The sequence below is a fragment of the Hyla sarda genome, unplaced genomic scaffold (genome assembly GCF_029499605.1).
Source record: "Hyla sarda isolate aHylSar1 unplaced genomic scaffold, aHylSar1.hap1 scaffold_403, whole genome shotgun sequence".
NCBI lineage: Eukaryota > Metazoa > Chordata > Amphibia > Anura > Hylidae > Hyla > Hyla sarda.
The window spans coordinates 202,501-217,308 of record NW_026610420.1 but is presented as its reverse complement, the minus strand read 5'-3'; positions in this window follow the sequence as shown (position 1 = coordinate 217,308).

Here is a 14,808-nt window from a genome sequence, read left to right as displayed (position 1 = left end):
TAGTCAAACCCACCACCCAAATAAATGTGGGAAAATAGCTCTACCATAGACATTCTTTGATAAATTTGGGCCTATATCTTTATATTTAATATTACCAGTGATTTTTAGCAATGGTGCTTTCATTTTTTTGTTTTAATCTTTCAAGAACCATAACTCTTGGCGTTATCTCCAATCCCAGCTGTTGCATGTGGATGTCAGATATATTAACCCCTTAAAGGGCTTGTGCGCTGCCCTGCCTTTCGGAGCTCCGCTCACAGCATCTGGAAGTTCATTACTCCGAACGCTGTGTGCGGGCTTCCGTGTTCGCGGCCGCCTCCTCAACCAAAGTCTATGGGAAGGGGGCGTGACAGCGGTCGCGCCTCCTTCCATAGACTTTCGTTGAGGGGGCAGGTGTGACGTCACGAGGGGGGCGGCCGCGAACACGGAAGCCCGCACACAGCGTTCGGAGTAATGAACTTCGGAGCTCCGAAATGCAGGGCAGCGCACAACCCCTTTAAGGACCAAGCCCATTTTGCCTTAAGGACCAGAGCATTTTTTGCAAATCTGACCTCTAAGCATTAATAAAAATCTCAGAAATAATGCGTTCCAATGGGTTTTGTTTAGCAAATACAGAAACAATAGTCATCGATCACAGTCTTCCACATGTGAAAGATCCTGACTTGGATGTAGACTCAACAGATGATTTACTGGGATGCTTTTACTTAGGAATTTGATTCTGAGTTTTTTTTGTGTGTCATATTCTACTTTATGTTAGTGGAAAAATGTTGTCAATACTTGCATAATTTCTTGGTGAAAAATGCCAAAATTTCATGAAAAATTTGAAAATGTAGCATTTTTTTTTACTTTGAAACTCTCTACTTGTAAGGAAAATGGACATATCAAATAAATGATATATTAATTCACATATGCAATATATATATATATATATATATATATATATATATATATATATATATATTAGAAGGCTTCAAAGTTTAGCAGGCATTTTCCAATTTTTCACGAAAATTTAAAGGGACCAGTTCAGTTTAGAGTAGATTTGTCACGATGCCGGCTGGCAGGAGGTGGATCCTCTGTGCCAGAGAGGGATTGGCGTGGACCGTGCTAGTGGACCGGTTCTAAGTCACTACTGGTTTTCACCAGAGCCCGCCGCAAAGCGGGATGGTCTTGCTGCGGCGGTAGTGACCAGGTCGTATCCACTAGCAACGGCTCAACCTCTCTGACTGCTGAAGATAGGCGCGGTACAAGGGAGTAGACAGAAGCAAGGTCGGACGTAGCAGAAGGTCGGGGCAGGCAGCAAGGATCGTAGTCAGGGGCAACGGCAGGAGGTCTGGAACACAGGCTAGGAACACACAAGGAACGCTTTCACTGGCACAATGGCAACAAGATCCGGCGAGGGAGTGCAGGGGAAGTGAGGTATAAATAGGGAGTGCACAGGTGAACACACTAATTAGAACCACTGCGCCAATCAGCGGCGCAGTGGCCCTTTAAATCGCAGAGACCCGGCGCGCGCGCGCCCTAGGGAGCGGGGCCGCGCGCGCCGGGACAGGACAGACGGAGAGCGAGTCAGGTACGGAAGCCGGGGTGCGCATCGCGAGCGGCCGCCACCCGCATCGCGAATCGCATCCCGGCTGGAGACGGTATCGCAGCGCACCGGGTCAGTGGATCTGACCGGAGCGCTGCAGTAGCGAGAGTGAAGCGAGCGCTCCGGGGAGGAGCGGGGACCCGGAGCGCTCGGCGTAACAGTACCCCCCCCTTGGGTCTCCCCCTCTTCTTAGAGCCTGAGAACCTGAGGAGCAGACTTTTGTCTAGGATATTGTCCTCAGGTTCCCAGGATCTCTCTTCAGGACCACAACCCTCCCAATCGACCAGAAAAAAAGTTTTCCCTCTGACCTTCTTGGAGGCCAGTATCTCTTTTACGGAGAAGATGTCCGAGGAGCCGGAAACAGGAGTGGGAGAAACAAGTTTGGGAGAGAAACGGTTGATGATGAGGGGTTTAAGAAGAGAAACGTGAAAGGCATTAGGAATACGAAGAGAAGGAGGAAGAAGAAGTTTGTAAGAGACAGGATTAATCTGGCACAAAATTTTGAAAGGACCAAGATAGCGTGGTCCCAATTTGTAGCTAGGGACACGGAAGCGGACATATTTAGCGGAGAGCCATACCTTGTCTCCAGGAGAAAAAATGGGGGAAGCTCTTCTTTTCCTATCAGCAAACTTCTTCATGCGTGAAGAAGCCTGTAAAAGAGAATTTTGGGTCTCTTTCCATATAGTGGAAAGATCACGAGATATTTCATCCACAGCGGGCAAACCAGAGGGCAAGGGAGTAGGGAGGGGGGGAAGAGGGTGACGGCCGTACACCACGAAAAATGGGGATTTGGAGGAAGATTCAGAGACTCTGAAGTTAAACGAGAATTCGGCCCATGGTAGAAGATCTGCCCAGTCATCCTGGCGGGAGGAAACAAAATGGCGTAAATAATCACCCAGGACCTGGTTAATTCTTTCCACTTGCCCATTGGATTGAGGATGATATGCAGAGGAAAAGTTTAATTTAATCTTGAGTTGTTTACAGAGAGCCCTCCAGAATTTTGACACGAATTGGACGCCTCTATCCGAGACGATCTGCGTGGGCAACCCGTGAAGACGAAAAATGTGTACAAAAATTGTTTTGCCAACTGAGGCGCTGAAGGAAGACCAGGAAGAGGGATGAAATGTGCCATCTTGGAGAATCGATCAACGACCACCCAAACAACAGTGTTGCCACGGGATGGGGGTAAGTCAGTAATAAAGTCCATACCAATCAGAGACCAAGGCTGTTCGGGGACAGGCAGAGGATGAAGAAGGCCAGCGGGCTTCTGGCGAGGAGTCTTATCCCGGGCACAGACAGTGCAGGCTCGCACAAAATCCACAACATCCGTCTCCAGAGTCGGCCACCAATAGAAACGAGAGATGAGTTGCACGGATTTCTTGATACCCGCATGACCTGCGAGATGGGAGGAGTGACCCCATTTGAGGATTCCGAGGCGTTGGCGTGGAGAAACGAAGGTCTTCCCTGGAGGAGTTTGCCTGATGGAGGCTGGAGAAGTGGAGATCAGGCAGTCAGGGGGAATGATGTGTTGCGGAGAGAGCTCTACTTCCGAGGCATCCGAGGAACGAGAGAGAGCATCGGCCCTAATGTTCTTATCGGCAGGCCGAAAGTGAATTTCAAAATTAAATCGGGCAAAGAACAGAGACCACCTGGCCTGGCGAGGATTCAGCCGTTGGGCAGACTGGAGATAGGAGAGGTTCTTGTGATCGGTGTAAATAATAACTGGAAATCTTGATCCCTCCAACAGATGCCTCCATTCCTCAAGTGCTAATTTAATGGCTAGAAGCTCTCGGTCCCCGATGGAGTAGTTCCTCTCAGCCGGAGAGAAGGTCCTAGAAAAAAAACCACAAGTAACAGCATGCCCGGAAGAATTTTTTTGTAGAAGGACCGCTCCAGCTCCTACAGAGGAGGCATCAACCTCCAATAGGAAGGGTTTAGATGGGTCAGGTCTGGAGAGCACGGGAGCCGAAGAAAAGGCAGACTTGAGCTGTTTAAAGGCGTCTTCCGCTTGAGGAGGCCATGACTTAGGATTGGCATTCTTTTTGGTTAAAGCCACGATAGGAGCCACAATGGTGGAAAAATGTGGAATAAATTGTCTGTAATAATTGGCGAACCCCAAAAAACGTTGGATAGCACGGAGTCCGGAGGGGCGTGGCCAATCTAAGACGGCAGAGAGTTTGTCTGGATCCATTTGTAGTCCCTGGCCAGAGACCAAGTATCCTAGGAAAGGAAGAGATTGACATTCAAACAGACATTTCTCCATTTTGGCATAAAGTTGATTGTCACGAAGTCTCTGAAGAACCATGCGGACATGCTGGCGGTGTTCTTCTAGGTTGGCAGAAAAAATCAGGATATCGTCCAGATATACAACAACACAGGAATATAAGAGATCACGAAAAATTTCATTAACAAAGTCTTGGAAGACGGCAGGGGCGTTGCACAGGCCAAAGGGCATGACCAGATACTCAAAGTGTCCATCTCTAGTGTTAAATGCCGTTTTCCATTCATCCCCCTCTCTGATGCGGATGAGATTATAGGCACCTCTTAAGTCCAGTTTGGTAAAGATGTGGGCACCTTGGAGGCGATCAAAGAGTTCAGAGATGAGAGGTAGGGGGTAGCGGTTTTTTACAGTGATTTTATTAAGACCGCGGTAGTCAATGCAAGGACGTAGGGAGCCATCTTTTTTGGACACAAAGAAAAATCCGGCTCCGGCAGGAGAGGAGGATTTGCGGATAAAGCCCTTCTTTAAATTTTCCTGGATATACTCAGACATAGCAAGAGTCTCTGGGACAGAGAGAGGATAAATTCTGCCCCGGGGTGGAGTAGTGCCCGGGAGGAGGTCAATAGGACAGTCATAAGGCCTGTGAGGAGGTAAAGTCTCAGCTTGTTTTTTGCAAAAAACATCCGCAAAGTCCATATAGGCCTTAGGGAGACCGGTTACAGGGGGAACCACAGGGTCACGGCAAGGAGTACTGGGAACCGGTTTAAGGCAGTCCTTGGAACAAGAGGGGCCCCAACTCTTGATCTCCCCAGTGGACCAATCCAGGGTTGGGGAGTGGTGTTGAAGCCAGGGTAGTCCAAGGAGAATTTCGGAAGTGCAATTGGGGAGGACCAAAAACTCAATTTTCTCATGATGGGGTCCGATGCACATTAGGAGGGGCTCCGTGCGGAAACGTATGGTACAGTCCAATCTTTCATTGTTAACACAATTGATGTAGAGGGGTCTGGCGAGACTGGTCACCGGGATGTTGAACCTGTTGATGAGAGAGGCCAAAATAAAATTTCCTGCAGATCCGGAATCCAAGAAGGCCATAGTAGAGAAGGAGAAGGTAGAGGCAGATACCCGCACAGGCACAGTAAGACGTGGAGAAGCAGAGTTGACATCAAGGACTGTCTCCTCTTTGTGCGGAGTCAGCGTACGTCTTTCCAGGCGGGGAGGACGGATAGGACAATCCTTCAGGAAGTGTTCGGTACCGGCACAGTACAGGCAGAGATTCTCCATGCGGCGTCGTGTCCTCTCTTGAGGTGTCAGGCGAGACCGGTCGACCTGCATAGCCTCCACGGCGGGAGGCACAGGAACGGATTGCAGGGGACCAGAGGAGAGAGGAGCCGGGGAGAAAAAACGCCTCGTGCGAACAAAGTCCATATCCTGGCGGAGCTCCTGACGCCTTTCGGAAAAACGCATGTCAATGCGAGTGGCTAGATGAATGAGTTCATGTAGGTTAGCAGGGATTTTTCGTGCGGCCAGAACATCTTTAATGTTGCTGGATAGGCCTTTTTTAAAGGTCGCGCAGAGGGCCTCATTATTCCAGGATAGTTCTGAAGCAAGAGTACGGAATTGTATGGCGTACTCGCCAACGGAAGAATTACCCTGGACCAGGTTCAACAGGGCAGTCTCAGCAGAAGAGGCTCGGGCAGGTTCCTCAAAGACACTTCGAATTTCCGAGAAGAAGGAGTGTACAGAGGCAGTGACGGGGTCATTGCGGTCCCAGAGCGGTGTAGCCCATGACAGAGCTTTTCCAGACAGAAGGCTGACTACGAAAGCCACCTTAGACCTTTCAGTAGGAAACTGGTCCGACATCATCTCCAAGTGCAGGGAACATTGAGAAAGAAAGCCACGGCAAAATTTAGAGTCCCCATCAAATTTATCCGGCAAGGATAGTCGTAGGCCTGAAGCGGCCACTCGCTGCGGAGGAGGTGCAGGAGCTGGCGGAGGAGATGGTTGCTGAAGCTGAGGTAGTAGCTGCTGTAGCATCACGGTCAGTTGAGACAGCTGGTGGCCTTGTTGCGCTATCTGTTGTGACTGCTGGGCGACCACCGTGGTGAGGTCGGCGACAACTGGCAGAGGAACTTCAGCGGGATCCATGGCCGGATCTACTGTCACGATGCCGGCTGGCAGGAGGTGGATCCTCTGTGCCAGAGAGGGATTGGCGTGGACCGTGCTAGTGGACCGGTTCTAAGTCACTACTGGTTTTCACCAGAGCCCGCCGCAAAGCGGGATGGTCTTGCTGCGGCGGTAGTGACCAGGTCGTATCCACTAGCAACGGCTCAACCTCTCTGACTGCTGAAGATAGGCGCGGTACAAGGGAGTAGACAGAAGCAAGGTCGGACGTAGCAGAAGGTCGGGGCAGGCAGCAAGGATCGTAGTCAGGGGCAACGGCAGGAGGTCTGGAACACAGGCTAGGAACACACAAGGAACGCTTTCACTGGCACAATGGCAACAAGATCCGGCGAGGGAGTGCAGGGGAAGTGAGGTATAAATAGGGAGTGCACAGGTGAACACACTAATTAGAACCACTGCGCCAATCAGCGGCGCAGTGGCCCTTTAAATCGCAGAGACCCGGCGCGCGCGCGCCCTAGGGAGCGGGGCCGCGCGCGCCGGGACAGGACAGACGGAGAGCGAGTCAGGTACGGAAGCCGGGGTGCGCATCGCGAGCGGCCGCCACCCGCATCGCGAATCGCATCCCGGCTGGAGACGGTATCGCAGCGCACCGGGTCAGTGGATCTGACCGGAGCGCTGCAGTAGCGAGAGTGAAGCGAGCGCTTTGGGGAGGAGCGGGGACCCGGAGCGCTCGGCGTAACAAGATTTAAGGGGGTCTTCGTATTAGAAATTCCCCATAAATAACCCCATTATAGAAAGTGCACCCTTCAAAGTATTCAAAATGACATTCAGAAAGTTTGTTAACCCTTTAGGTGTTTCACAGCAATAGCAGCAAAGTGGAGGAGAAAATAAAAAAAATCATAATTTTTTACACTTGCATGTCCTTGCAGACCCGTTTTTTGTTTTTTTGTTTTTTTCACAAGGGGTAAAATGAGAAAAAGCCTCCCAAAATTCGTAACCCAATTTCTCTCGAGTAAGGAAATACCTCATATATAACAAGGGGTACAGTGAGCCTTAACCCCTTAAGGACCGGAGGTTTTTCCGTTTTTGCATTTTCGTTTTTTGCTCCTTGTCTTTAAAAAATCATAACTCTTTCAAATTTACACCTAAAAATCCATATGATGGCTTATTTTTTGCGCCACCAATTCTACTTTGTAATGACATCAGTCATTTTGCCCAAAAATCTATGGTGAAGCGGGAAAAAAAATCATTGTGCGACAAAATTGAAAAAAAAACGCTGTTTTGTAACTTTTGGGGGCTTCCGTTTCTACGTAGTACATTTTTCGGTAAAAATGACACCTGATATGTATTCTGTAGGTCCATACGATTAAAATGATACCCTACTTATATAGGTTTGATTTTGTCGGACTTCTGGAAAAAATCATAACTACATGCAGGAAAATTTATACGTTTAAAATTGTCATCTTCTGACCCCTATAACTTTTTTATTTTTCCGTGTATGGGGCGGTATGAGGGCTCATTTTTTGCGCCGTGATCTGAAGTTTTTAACGGTACCATTTTTGCATTTATTGGACTTATTGATCACTTTTTATTCATTTTTAAATGATATAAAAAGTGACCAAAAATGCACTATTTTGGACTTTGGAATTTTTTTGCGCGCACGCCATTGACCGAGCGGTTTAATTAATGATATATTTTTATAATTCGGACATTTCCGCACGCGGTGATACCACATATGTTTATTTTAATTTTTATTTACACTGTGTTTTTTTTTTTATTGGAAAAGGGGGTTGATTCAAACTTTTAATAGGGGAGGAGTTAAATGATCTTTATTCACTTTTTTTTTTCACTTTTTTTGTGCAGTGTTATAGGTCCCATAGGGACCTATAACACTGCACACACTGATCTTCTATGTTGATCACTGGTTTCTCATAAGAAACCAGTGATCAACGATTCTGCCGCATGACTGCTCATGCCTGGATCTCAGGCACTGAGCAGTCATTCGGCGATCGGACAGCGAGGAGGCAGGAAGGGGCCCTCCCGCTGTCCTGTCAGCTGTTCGGGATGCCGCGATTAGCCGCGGCTATCCCGAACAGCCCGACTGAGCTAGCCGGGAACTTTCACTTTCACTTTTAGCCGCGCGGCTCAGCTTTGAGCGCGCGGCTAAAGGGTTAATAGCGCGCGGCGCCGCGATCGGCGCTGCGCGCTATTAGAGGCGGGTCCCGGCTTCACTATGACGCCGGGCCCGCCATGATATGACGTGGGGTTACTGTGTAACCCCGCGTTATATCAGAAGAGCAGGACAAAGGACGTACCGGTACGTCCTTGGTCCTTAAGGGGTTAACACCCCACAGGTGTTTGACGACTTTTTGTTAAAGTGGGGTGTGAATTTTTTTTTTTTTACTAAAATGCTGCATTTTACCCAAATTTTTATTTTTATAAGTGGTAATAGGAGAAAATGCCCTCGAAAATTGGAACACCATTTCTTATGACTATGGAAATACCCCATATGTGGATGTAAATTGCTCTACTGCACTACAATGCTCAGAAGAGAAGGAGCCACATTTGGCTTTTGGAAAGCAAATTTTTCTGAAATGGTTTTTGGGGGGCATGTCACATTTAGGAACACCCATGTGCCAGAACAGCAAAAAAATAAAAAATTAACTACATTGCACAGTATTTTGAAAACTACACCCATCAAGGAATGTAACAAAAAGTGCAGTGAGCCTTAAAGCCTCATGTGTTTGATAAATGTTCTTTAAGTAGGATATGAAAAGGAAAAAAAAATATTTTTTTCACTAAAATGCTGGGGTTACCCCTATTTTTTCATTTTAACAATGCCCCCCAAAATTTGGAAATACATTTTTTCGGAGTAAGGACATACCTCATATTTGTATGTAAAGTGCTCTGCACACCAGGTCTTAGAAGATCAGGAGCGCCATTCGGCTTTTGGAGAGAGATTTTTGCCAGAATTAGAGTCGGTGTCCATGTGTGTTTACAGAGCTACCATGGAGCCACAACAGCAGGACCATTGCTATATTTGCTATAATTTTGGAAACTACACCCATCAAGAAACATAACAAGGGGTACAGTGAGTATTTACACCTCAAAGGTGTTTGGAACAGTGGGCCGTAAAATGAAAAAAAAAAATTTTCACAAAAATGCTGGTGTTACCCCAAATTTTTCCTTTGCACAGGGGGTAAGAAGAGAATGGAAATAAAATGTTGTGCGTGCACATAACAGGGCTCAAGAGTCATGGAGCAATGTTCACATTTGAGGCCTATGGCAAATCAGTAGCTGACGGTTACATACATTTAGCGGAAAATAAAAGAAAGGAACACTCACATGTGACACCATTACAGAAAGTACCTCCCCTGGGGAAGGTGTATAGGAGTGAAGTGGACATTTGGAATAGATGGGTGTTCCCTAAATTTATTTTCCAGGAATGGATGAAGTGTAGTTTAGGCAAAATTAAAATTGCAATTTTACTACTGTTATGCCCAGAGTTTAGCCAAAAGTAAAAATGATGCCCGCCCCAAAACCCTATGCTCTGAATCATCATTCTGGGAATGTGATGTGTGTGGCCGTCCCTATTCTGTTACCTCAAATGCGCACATGCTCAGGTGGGGAGAGAGCGCTGCGCATTTGAGGCAGCATGCAAACCAACAATGCTAGTGACTCAGTGACCTATGACCCATTTTTGGAAAAAAAATACCCCAAGAGGTCTTATCAGGGTTATTTTGTGAAAGTGTTTTTAGGACAATTTTGTGGTTGATGGGTTTAAAATTTGGAATGTACTTTGGACTGGTACATTGGGGTCAAATTAATCGAAATTAAAATGGGGTAAGAGGTTTAGAAACATAGTGCTTCGTGGAAGTGTGATACTCCCTGAAGCAATCTTTTTAGTGGCCCAGATGATGGGGTGTGGTGTCCCAGCACCAGAGGCTGTCCCGGGCCTTTGGACTGTCTCGGACAGTTCATCAGTATAGGGTGTTGGGTCCATACCAGTTCTAATAAGATAAAGTTTATATTACAAATGTAATGTCATATAATATAATGTTGTACATTAATTTTGTTATTTATGTACAGTGGGGATCAAAAGTTTGGGCACCGCCCGGTAAAAATTTGTATTAATGTGCATAAAGAAGCCAAGGAAAGATGGAAAAATCTCCAAAAGGCATCAAATTACAGATTAGACATTCTTATAATATGTCAACAAAAGTTAGATTTTATTTCCATCATTTACACTTTCAAAATAACAGAAAACAAAAAAATGGGGTCTGCAAAAGTTTGGGCACCCTGCAGAGTTAATATCTTGTACTGCCCCCTTTGGCAAGTATCACAGCTTGTAAATGCTTTCTGTAGCCAGCCAAGAGTCTTTCAATTCTTGTTTGAGGTATCTTTGCCCATTCTTCCTTAAAAAAGTCTTCCAGTTCTTTGAGATTTCTGGTCTGTCTGCCATGCACTGCTCTTTTAAGGTCTATCCATAGATTTTCAATTATGTTGAGGTCAGGAGAATGTGAAGGCCATGGCAAAACCTTCAGTTTACGCCTCTTGATGTAATCCCCCGTGGATTTTGAGGTGTGTTTAGGATCATTATCCATTTGTAGAAGCCATCCTCTCTTTAACTTCAGCTTTTTCACAGATGGAATAAAGTTAGCATCCAAAATTTGCTGAAATTTTATTGAATCAATTTTTCCTTCTACTCGTGAGATATTCCCTGTGCCACTGGCTGCAATACAACCCCAAAGCGTGATTGATCCACCCCCATGCTTAACAGTTGGACAGAGGTTATTTTTATTAAATTCTGTTCCCCTTCTTCTCCAAATGTACCTTTGCTCATTCGGGCCAAAAAGTTCAATTTTAACCTCATCGGTCCACAGAACTTTTTTCCAAAATGCATCAGGATTGTCAATATGTTCATTTGCAAAGTTCAAACGCTGATTTTTGTGGTGAGGACATAGAAGAGGTTTTCTTCTGACGACTCTTCCATGAAGACCCTATTTGTACAAGTATCTCTTTATAGTGGAATTGTGTACCAGAACTCCAGTGTCTGGATTTTGAATAGTTTTTCTCACAATCCTGCGAGCTGTTCTGTCTGATATTGTTCTTGGTCTTCCATATCTTGCTTTAAAGGGGTTATCCAGGAAAAAACTATTTTTTATATATCAACTGGCTCCAGAAAGTTAAACAGATTTGTAAATGAATTCTATTTAAAAATCTTAATCCTTTCAGTACTTATGCGCTAATGAAGTTTAGTTGTTCTCTTCTGTCTAAGTGCTCTCTGATGACACGTGTCTAGGGAACCGGCCAGCTTAAAAACAAATCTCCATAGCAAACCTCTTCTAATCTGTGCAGTTCCCAAGAAAAGCAGAGATGTCAGCAGAGAGCACTGTTGCCAGACAGAAAACAACAACTCAACTTCAGCAGCTGATAATTATTGAAAGGATTAAGATTTTTTAATAGAATTAATTTACAATTCTGTTGAACTTTCTGTAGCCAGTTGATATTAAATTAAAAAAAAAGTTTTTTCCTGGAATACCCCTTTAACTTCCACTGTTCCTCATGACTGCCATTTCTTAATTACATTCCGATATGATATTGACATCTGAAAACATTTTGCTATCTTCTTATAGCCTTCTCCAGCTTTGTGAGCGTCAACTATTTTCAGTTTCCGATTTCTAGACATGGTGCTAATAAGAGATGAGCGAACTTACAGTAAATTCGATTTGTCACGAATTTCTCGCCTCGGCAGTTGATGACTAATCCTGCATAAATTAGTTCAGCTTTCAGGTGCTCCGGTGGGCTGGAAAAGGTGGATACAGTCCTAGGAGACTCTTTCCTAGGACTGTATCCACCTTTTCCAGCCCACGGGAGCACCTGAAAGCTGAACTAATTTATGCAGGATAAGTCATCAACTGCCGAGCCGAGAAGTTTGTGACGAATCAAATTTACTGTAAGTTCGCTCATCTTTAGTGCTGATTGTTGGGGCAAGGTCAGATGAGTCTCGGCATTTAACACCTTTGAGATTGACATCACCTGGTCTTCCCAGATGATGATTGAGGACAATCCATGACACTGGCAGGTCTCAGCTTTGTAAAGGGGGCAGTGCATGCTATAAATTCTGCAGGGTGCCCAAACTTTTGCAGATGCCATTTTTTTGTTTTCTGTTATTATGAAAGTGTAAATGATGGAAATAAAATATAACTTTTGTTGACATATTATAAGAATGTCTTATCTGTAATTTGATGCCTTTTGGAGATTTTTCCATCTTTCCTTGGCTTCTTTATGCACATTATTATTTTTACCTGGGGTGCCCAAACTTTTGATCCCCACTGTAAATGGATGGGCTCAGAAGAAACTTTAAAGCACTTTCTATCCTCACTGCAGTATAATGATATGAATGTTAGACTCACCAGCAAGTTTAGTCCCAAAGAAATAGAGTTCTTAGATTTACAAATATATGTAGATGTCAACACTGACATACATAGAAAAAAGACCAGTCAATGCCGATTCATCTCATCCACTGCACATTATTAGAGCTATCCTGAAGAGGCAATTTAGTTTAAACAAATAAATATTTATTTTAGAAGGAAACAAAATGGATACAATTGCTCCAGACAGTATAAATTAAAGTCTGCACACCATTCTTATACGGGGTTAAATATGTTTTTATTTTATTTATTTATTCATTTTTATTTTTGTTTTTTCATTGTTTTGTTTCTATTTGTTTTCTGTTTTTTATTTTATTTACTTTCTTTTTTATTTTCTTTCCCCCTCTATTTTTCCTTGACTTTTCTAGAGCTATCCAAATTTTCTCCTGAGGTGAGTCCAGCTGACCATTCACAATCCACGGAGTTGTCCTCAGCATAATGAAATTGACCTAAAGAAAAAGACAGAGGATCAATGGTTATATATTATGACAGATTAACAAATATATATATATATATATATTTATCGGGGTATACCACACACCGGCCTATAATACGCGCCCTCATTTTATCAAGGATATTTGGGTAAAAAAAGTTTTTTACCCAAATATCCTTGGTAAACTGAGGGTGCGTGTGCGTGCATGTGTACACCCCGATACACTGTTTCTGATCCCACAGAAGCCCCCAGGACAGGCAGGGGGAGAGAAACCGGCAGTGACGGCAGGTCTCTGCACCTGTAAAAGCCGCTGCAGTTCATTGATTTAAAGCGCCCGCTTTAAATCATTGAACTGCAGCGGCTTATCAGTGTATAACACGCAAATAGACTTTAGGCAAAAAATTTTAGGCTAAAAAATGTGTGTTATACGCCGATAAATACGGTATATATATATATATATATATATATATATATATATATATATATATATATACCGCAATTATTTTTTGGCACGTGAAATAGCATTGAAAAAAATATATATTTGGAATCCGAAACACACATAGGACTACTTTTTATCTCATATATATTTATTTTTGAGAACATAGGAAAAATACACAAACAAATTAATAGACTATATAATACGTCACTGATTCTTTATTGGGAAAAAATAATAAACCTTCACCCCACCTGGTAATACAATTCTTCATATGATGACTTGAAACATATCAAAGATACTATCTTCCTGGTACATTTCAACTTAAGGAGAGAAACAAATGACATCACATTTTTTTCAATGAGCCAAGGCAAGTGCTCTCTATCACCCAAAGTGCATGAAAAAGTGCAAACGTGTCACACAAAAAACTGTGCACAAAGGATGGGTCTATCACTAAGCCCTTCTGCAACAGGAGAGCAAAGCCCCCCCCCCCCCACCATTGAAGCAATTAAAAATCTTTAATTTAATTAAAAAAAACATTTAAAATCTTACGTCCCAGATTCTTCATTGGGAAAAAATTTACCTTGACCCTAACGGATAATACAATAAATTACATGATGACTTGAAACCTATCAAAGATACTATCTTCCTGGTACATTTTAATTTAACCCCTTAAGGACCAAGGACGTACCGGTACGTCCTTGGTCCTGCTCTCCTGATATAACGCGGGGTTACACAGTAACCCAGCGTCATATCACGGCGGGCCCGGCGTCATAGTGAAGCCGCCCTCCACCTCTAAAACGAACAGCGCCGATCGTGGCGCCACGCGCTATTAACCCTTTAGCCGCGCGCTCAGAGCTGAAACTGTAAGTTGCCGGCTAGTTCAGTCGGGCTGTTCGGGATAGCCGCGGCTAATCGCGGCATCCCGAACAGCTGACAGGACAGCGGGAGGGCCCCTTCCTGCATCTTCGCTGTCCGATCGCCGAATGACTGCTCAGTGCCAGGCCTGAGCAGTCATGCGGCAGAATCGTTGATCACTGGTTTCTTATGAGAAACCAGTGATCAATGACGAAGATCAGTGTGTACAGTGTTATAGGTCCCTATGGGACCTATAACACTGCAAAAAAAAAGTAAAAAAAAAGTGAATAAAGATCATTTAACTCCTCCCCTATTAAAAGTTTGAATCGCCCCCCTTTTCCAATAAAAAAAAAAAAACACAGTGTAAATAAAAAGAAAAATAAACATATATGGTATCACCGCGTGCGGAAATGTCCGAATTATAAAAATATATCATTAATTAAACCGCTCGGTCAATGGCGTGCGCGCAAAAAAATTCTAAAGTCCAAAATAAGTCCTATCAATGCAAAAATGGTACCGTTAAAAACTTCAGATCACGGCGCAAAAAATGAGCCCTCATACCACCCCATACACGGAAAAATAAAAAAGTTATAGGGGTCAGAAGATGACAATTTTTAACGTATTAATTTTCCTGCATGTAGTTATGATTTTTTCCAGAAGTCCGACAAAATCAAACCTTTATAAGTAGGGTATCATTTTAATCGTATGGACCTACAGAATAACATT